Here is a 7314-nt window from a genome sequence, read left to right on the forward strand (position 1 = left end):
AAATCAACAAAATGACTCTATTCATTAAAATAAGTAAAGAAAGTAAGATTTACACTGTATCTGTACTCTTAAACACATTGACATCTGCCTCATCTGCTTCATCCAAGTCAGGCCAAGCAAATTTGTGACAGTTTATTACTTAGATTAGGTCTTCAGATAAATTATTTTTTCAGTTGGAAGCAAAATCAATCTAAATACTGACATGTTAGTGCTGTGCTTTATTATCTTTTTAAAAAAATAAATAACACATGAAATTGAGGGGGGAGGGAACATTGGTTTTAAATAAAGTAGATCAATTATTGTTATGAGGATGAGGAGAAGGCTGTGTACCTTACAGCCAACCAAGAAGACTAGATACCGTAAAAATATGTAGTAGAAGGTGGTCCATGCTCTAATGAACTTGCAGTCTACAGAAACAAGACAAACACTTAGTGAGAAAAGGGGTATACTGCACAAGCAGAATTAATAATGTTATGGGAGCAAATGGCATGTTAGTGCCAAGTTTGTGGTGCGGGGAGTGAGGAAGAGAACACAAGTTTGAAAGGGAAGGGCTGGGGTAGATGTGGAAGGAGGCTGTGATAAAGGAAGTGTAAAGAAGGCACAGAAAGAGGCTTAAACAACCAGTAAGCACTGAGCAGAGGAATCCCAGTCAAAACTGTAGCTAGTTCTTTATGGGTCCAGAGATTTCTGCCCGAGTGTCTGACTTCATTGCAGTTTTTCTCCAAGACCATTTGGTAGTGGTAGAATGAGTCACCACCTGGTTCCTACTGTCATCATAGTAGGGAAGGTCTCTTTTGCACCTTTCTAAGTCAAAGGGGATATTCAAGGAAAAGTGCTGGTTCTCATTTCCCTTACATCCTCATCCATGGTAGTTCTTGCTTTGGCTGCTTTTGTAGTTTTCCTTGTTGGCTGGAGTAACCAAGACCTAAAACAAGTGTCCAGAGAACTAAAAGATACTCCAAAAGATGTGAATCCATTCTTCAGTGGAATATTTTACCTATAGTTTTTATTTCACAGATTCACAGAGGTTTAGGGCTGGAAGGAACCTCGAGAAATCATCGGGTCCTATAGTTTTTGACAGCACAAGTGAAGAAGTTTGTGTTCCTCAAAGGAAACTGGAACCAGGAGGAGTGACTTCTCTTAAAATGAGGTACAGTTTAAAGACAATGCTCCAGCAATCAGTACAGCCTTTTTAGCAAAAAACAAACTGTTCCACTCTTGATTCCACAAAGCTCCTTGGTACAAAACCTTGGATGTAGTCCTTCACCTGTCAGCTGATAGTCTTTCTTCTGCATACCTGTTCAAGGGGAAAGTGAAGTGACACTTAAACCTCTTGCATACTAGGAACAGTTCAGAGCTTTGTAACAATTTTAAACATAATAATAGCATTTTTGACCTGAGGAATTTCCCAAGTTCCCAGTTTGCCAGTTGCAGGAGCCAGTTGGTTGCCTGCTGCACAGACCAAAATTACTGTGCTGATGTGTAGGAGGTGGGATTCACCTCCTTCACAGAAGAGCCAAGTAAACGGCCAGAGAATGCACAGAGAACTCAATGAACAATGGAAGGGGACAGAACCCACCCCGTACCTTAGAGTACAGGGTACTGCCATGGCTGTTACTGCACTCCATAGGTAAATGAATCTGTTAAGTTCAGTGTCACCGTGACCTAAGTTCCTATGCAATCTTGTGAAGCTCTTAGAGCTTAGGCTTTCGCTTAGTGTGGAGGAATTCTAAAGGCTCTTTTTTTTCCAGACCATGCTTTTTTAATGCAAGAAAAAAATAACTTTTAGCTGTTTCAAGATAAAAGATGCTCAGTCTGTAAGACACTAAACATTCTTCTTCCAAAACCACAAGTTGTCAGTATTCCCACTTAGAGTAATAGCGGTTTGGAAGGAGATTAGCCTAGACAATCTCTAAGGGTACTCGACCCAAATAGCTATATTGAACACCTAAAGAAAGGATTGATTCCCAAGTGAAAAAATAACAAGGGTACTACAACATTTCAGCACAAGGATTTCAGAGCATTACTCTATCCTACTCTTCCTGAGGCCAAAGATTCTAAGGAATCACTAAAGCAGCTCGTGAAAATGTACTGCTGGGAAAAAGGTTTTGTCCCATTGTATGTTTATTGTTGTTTTCCACCACAGTGCGTTTTCTTCATATATTGATCTAATCCAGGCCTAATCTTCCCTATGTAAACATTTTAAATCCTTGCTACTGCTTGTCTGCTGTCAAGCGTTTCAGGTGGTACAAACCTTTTTTGCTGTTGAATAGACCAGATGCATTCACACATTCCCATGGATTCCTATGGAATGTTAATAGTCCCAGCATAGCTGGTGGAGCACATATGGCAATAGGACTTAATTTTGATTTAAATTTGCATTGTTTTAAATACCAACCTCAATGCTATTAATTAGAAGTGAAATGTCATGGCAACTGTAGACTTTTGGGAGAGGGAGGTTAATGCCTGATTCCAGTGTCTGGAGTCCATCACAGTACACAAAGCAATATCCTGAGGCCTAACCTAATCAATTAGCCAAAGGGGGAAAAATTCTCTTTTTTAAAATCCATAATGCTTCCACATAGTGAACCTGAGCAAATGAAGGGTTTCTGCTCTCTGTTTCAGTGTGTGAAGTTAAGGAGTCTTCAGACAACACCTAAATATCAATAGTAGCCTGCTTGATATTCCTACTAGTAAGCAAACAGTGAAGGAGCAGTGTTGTTTATCACAGAAGTCTAGTTGGCATGAACACCAATTACTTCAATGTGGCCTTTTCAGGTGTTTCAGTTAGACCTTGAACATAGCAGTATGGGAAAAGAATGAAGCTGCAGGTACTGGTCACCAAGAAAAATAGATATGGAAAAAGAATTAACCAGCCAATGAAGAAATCAACATTATAGATAAGACTGTTTGTCATTGGGGTAGAACATTTAAATAAGAAAATGTTCAATATTTAATCAAGAGAATCCTAGAAAAATGTTTGGATGGGAAGGAAAGTAAAATTGGTCAAACAATATTAAAAAGTAACTGGTCAGTAAAGCAGAGTATATTGCTCTGTCTACAAATGAGAGGACAGACCACATTTATCCCATTAGGTTCTACCTACACAACAACTTTTATCTGGGGTTTCTAACCAGTTTGCCGAATAGCTGGCTCTAAGTGGAGTTTGTTCTCACACACAACATGATTAATACTCTGTTAGTAACCATGGCAGCTAAATATGTACTGTCCTTGCCAGAAGCAGAGGCTGGCACATGACTGTCTTCTGACAACCATTTGGCACACTCATTTGCAGCACAGATGAGTCCCCTAACTGTGCCTCAGTAACTAGCTTGGAAAGTCAGTTCATGTTGCTGGGACTGTTTTATGTACCCATTCGCTGAGCACTCTGTCCTCTGATGAAACACTAGTAGAGGATGGTTGTCCCAATATTCTCAGAACGACCCAAAAAACCCACATGCACTTAATACCATTGACCCTTGGTTGTGCTGTGAAGGCAAGTACTTGAGGGACACAACTCAAACCATATTTTTTTTAAATAGGATCTGATTGAAGTGTTTCAAATTGGTTTAAAAAAAAAAGTGGTGCTAGCAATGTGGACAAGCCTTTACTGGAGTCCCCAGAAGTGCATCTTACACATTACAGGGGTGTAAGTTATAGCCATGTTGGTCTAAGGACATAGGCAGACAAGGTTCTTTGGGTAATATAAGATATCAGATTTACCCAAAGAACCATGTCTTACACATTATCACAGCCTGGGATTCTTTGGATTTGGCAGTGGGACCTCTACCAGGTGACTGAATTTTGAAATTCTGCCAGTAAGAGCATATGTGAAATGCCTCAGCTGGAAGGCATTCTGCATCTCTTACATGTACAACATAGAAGTCCTGGATTAGGATAGGAAAGTGTTTTTTTTCCTTGGGTTTTGGACTTGACAGAACAGGATAGTACTGCAGAAAGTTTTTGATGCAAATCTTCAAAATCCCAGGATCTCCATGTAACCTTTTAATATTCAGCATGAGTTTGTGTTAAGTAGTTATTAGATTATATTTTCTTCAGTGTTGCTTTGCTCTTTCCTTCAAATAGATTTTTGGGGGTGAAATTCTAAATCCCATTTAGACTGGGACTCAGAGGATATGGATTAAATTTCTGGTTCTGATCACTAACTTCCTGTGTGATCTTGGGTAAGTGATACAATCTCTAAAGTGCTTTAGTTTCCCATTTGCAAAATCGGAATACTACTTCCCTGCCTCCTAGGCCTATTGCAAACTCACATTAGCTAATGATTATGAGTGCAGTGATGGCAAGAGTACAGGGATGAATATGGTTGTCCTTTGGAGACACTGGAAAAGTACATTTTGTTGTCTAAATGTGTGGCACTAGAGCAGCCAGTGTGAGCTAGAGTTATGGTTGTTGCCCCTTGTCTCAGTCCTGGGCTCTGAGACCCCTCTTGTGACCTTATTCCTGTATTTCTTTCTATGGTTTCTTATCAGGATATTTTTTATAGAGTTCATCATGCTTAGCCTATAAGGAATACATAGACCTAGCTGTACAAATGCTTGTTTTACTTACTGAATACAGATGTGTTTCTCAACTGATGAATTTCAGTCAGTAGGGGGGAAAAGGACTTTATTAGAAATTTTAAAAAATAATTTATGTGGGGAAAAAAATAAAAAGTTTAAAACTCACCAACACTTTTTGTGTAATATTTAAGATTTCCCTCTACATATGCTAAAGATTTCATCTTTCTTCCTCCGATCCTGCTTCCAGGTGAATATTAGCAAGCTTCTCTGTTCTGGAGAGAGAAATCAAATATTTAGAATGATATATTTATTATGCAAGACAGAGAGAGTCTAAGAGAGCACAAAGAAAGATAATGAAAAGCAATTGAAAGAGTAGAGGAATAAAAAGAGGCAATAGGATGAAAAATTGGTGGAAAGCATTATAAGGATACAATTTTGTGTGCTTCATCATCAGTTGTTTTTCAGACTGACATAGGGTATATTAAAGACACTAAACCTATACAAAAATCTGAGCTGTTCCTATACATTTGAAATAAAGGATGCTTAGGGATTGAGTCTTTTGTGTGCTACCTTTTCCCCAAGCTGCTTTATAACAGTCTTTTGTTCTAGGTGGCATAGATGATGGAACTTTCCACTGGATAAAATACTCCATTCTTCCTGTATAATACTGTCCAAGTGCGGCTTATTGGAAAGTGTTGCAATGTAAAGGAATTTTTATTTTTGTTCACACAAGTGAACTGTACATGATTCTTAAAGCAAGGGATAAGCACTGTATGTGACCTAATGCAAGGAGAAGGATTACAGTTTGTCTTAATTTGAAGAACTGAAAAATAACCGACAGATTTCATGGAATGGCTATTGCTACCATAAGAGGAAGATCTAACCCTGTTGCATTGTTCACATACCACATTCTGCTCTGTATTTGTAATTCTCTGACTAGTGAAGCTCAGCTTTCCACCCCGCTTTCTTGTTTTCCCTCTTTTTACATAGGGCAGTGCTTCTCATCCAGGGTACCATGGCACTCTGGGGTGCCCCTGGGATCCTTTCAAGGGTGCCACAGTGTGACACGTTTGTGCTGTTAGGTGTGCAAGCAAGATAAACCCAGTGATTTCAAAGAGGAATGTATAGTGTAAAAACACCTGTTTTGGCCTTTCTGGGCACGTGCAGACAAGCGTAACTGTGTGATATGTGGCACTGCAAACATGCCTGCAGCACCACATACCGCACAATCAGTGCTCTCTGCAATGCAAGGGTGCGCTGCCTGTGCATGCACTGTTCCAGGGTTTTTTTCTGCAGGGTTTTTTGACTCCTGGATATCTCTGGAAGCACCCTTTGTCAATGGTTCCATGGGGACACCCAGGATAAGACTGGGTTCAAATTGCCATCAGTGATTAAAAGGCCAGACCTGCAAGGCAGTGATGAAAACTACAGGTGTTCGGCAACATTCACAAAGTAGATTATTTACATGGGCTGGAGCCTATGAGATTCTAATCGCTTCAAGGTTCCCTTAAATAGAGGCTGAAATTGTTCAGTGCTTCTAAAAATCAAAGCAAACCTTATTGAATATGCTTAGCTACCTTTCCTTCTATGTTTTAAGGGGGTAGATGTATTCCCTATCAAGAAACCAACTGACATTTTTCTAGGTGTTGTTGCAGCCAGGATGGTCCAAGGAAGACAGGAGACACAAGGATTTTCTTGTGATATCTTTATTGGACCAGGCTCCACAGAGCCTGGGAAGTGCCCCAAAGCATATCTAACATCCCTCCCAAGGAAAGAGTCGGTCCAATCCCTCCCCTCACAGTTAGGGGCCCCAGTGAGAGGTAGGGGTAATAGAGAAGGATCTCATGCACAAGTGCTTCCTCTGAAGCAATTTCTTTGGCATGTTTTCATTGATTATGGTCTCCAGAAAGATGCCAAGATCCAGGTCTACAATATAGTCATACTCCCCACTCTCTGGATGTCAAATGTGGATGACCTATTGTTGTCATCTTAAAAGCCTGGAGAGGTGGAGGATTTTCCAGAGGCATCGTTGGCATCAAATGGGAAAACTAATCAAATGGCACAAATGCCAGCACTCATGATGAATTCACCATTATCGCACTGAGTCAGTGATCCTCAGACACCAACACCGTGGATGCCCAACTCTCAACTCCCCAAACCACTTCTCTGCTCTCGGCCTCATTGCAACCTGAGGTCTGGTGGCAGCCAGAGGAAACACTACAAGGACCCCTTGATGACATACTTCCAGAAAACAGGAACCGAGAGCAAGATCTGGAAGGAGCTGGTGGCCAGCCGACTCTAATGGTGCCGCAACATCAGCCAAGCAGCAGCCCACTCACTCCAAGGTCAAGCTTCTTGCCCCTGAAGCAGAGATGAGAGAGTGGAGGGAGAGAAAAAGAGAGAAATCCCAGCCTAGAGCCTGCTCTTCGCTTGAAGAAAGACCTGCAGCTTGTGCACACAGCTCTGTGACTCAAGGGTTGAACTCAAGTCACCTTAAGACCCACCCAGGAGCACCAGTAGAGACCATGCTTGAATGGAGGGATTGTGAGAATACCTCTACCCTGCATGTGTGGACAAACTGGAGTCCAGTGGAGGGCAACGAAAATGGGTATTGGGAGAACATGATTTATGAGGAGAGGCTGAGGGAACTGGGATTACTTAAATCTGGAGAAGAGAAGACTGAGGTGGGGGGATTCAATAGCAGCCTTCAACTGCCAAAGAGGGTGGTACCAAAGAGGATGGAGCTAGACCAGGGGTTTTAACCTTTTTTAAGGACTGTACTGGATGCTTG

At 41.0% G+C, this 7314-nt stretch overlaps 1 long non-coding RNA gene across 1 annotated transcript; it reads right to left on the reverse strand.

Moving 5' to 3' along the window:
• Positions 1-1179: 1179 nt before the first annotated feature.
• LOC112551901 lies at positions 1180-7079 on the reverse strand. Its single transcript, XR_003096240.1, has 3 exons — positions 6766-7079; positions 4690-4795; positions 1180-1297 (listed from the first exon to the last, which is right to left on the reverse strand). It is a non-coding gene; the product is annotated as an uncharacterized LOC112551901 (long non-coding RNA).
• Positions 7080-7314: the final 235 nt, after the last annotated feature.

Source organism: Alligator sinensis, unplaced genomic scaffold, assembly GCF_000455745.1.
Source record: "Alligator sinensis unplaced genomic scaffold, ASM45574v1 scaffold1197_1, whole genome shotgun sequence".
NCBI classification, from domain to species: Eukaryota; Metazoa; Chordata; order Crocodylia; family Alligatoridae; genus Alligator; species Alligator sinensis.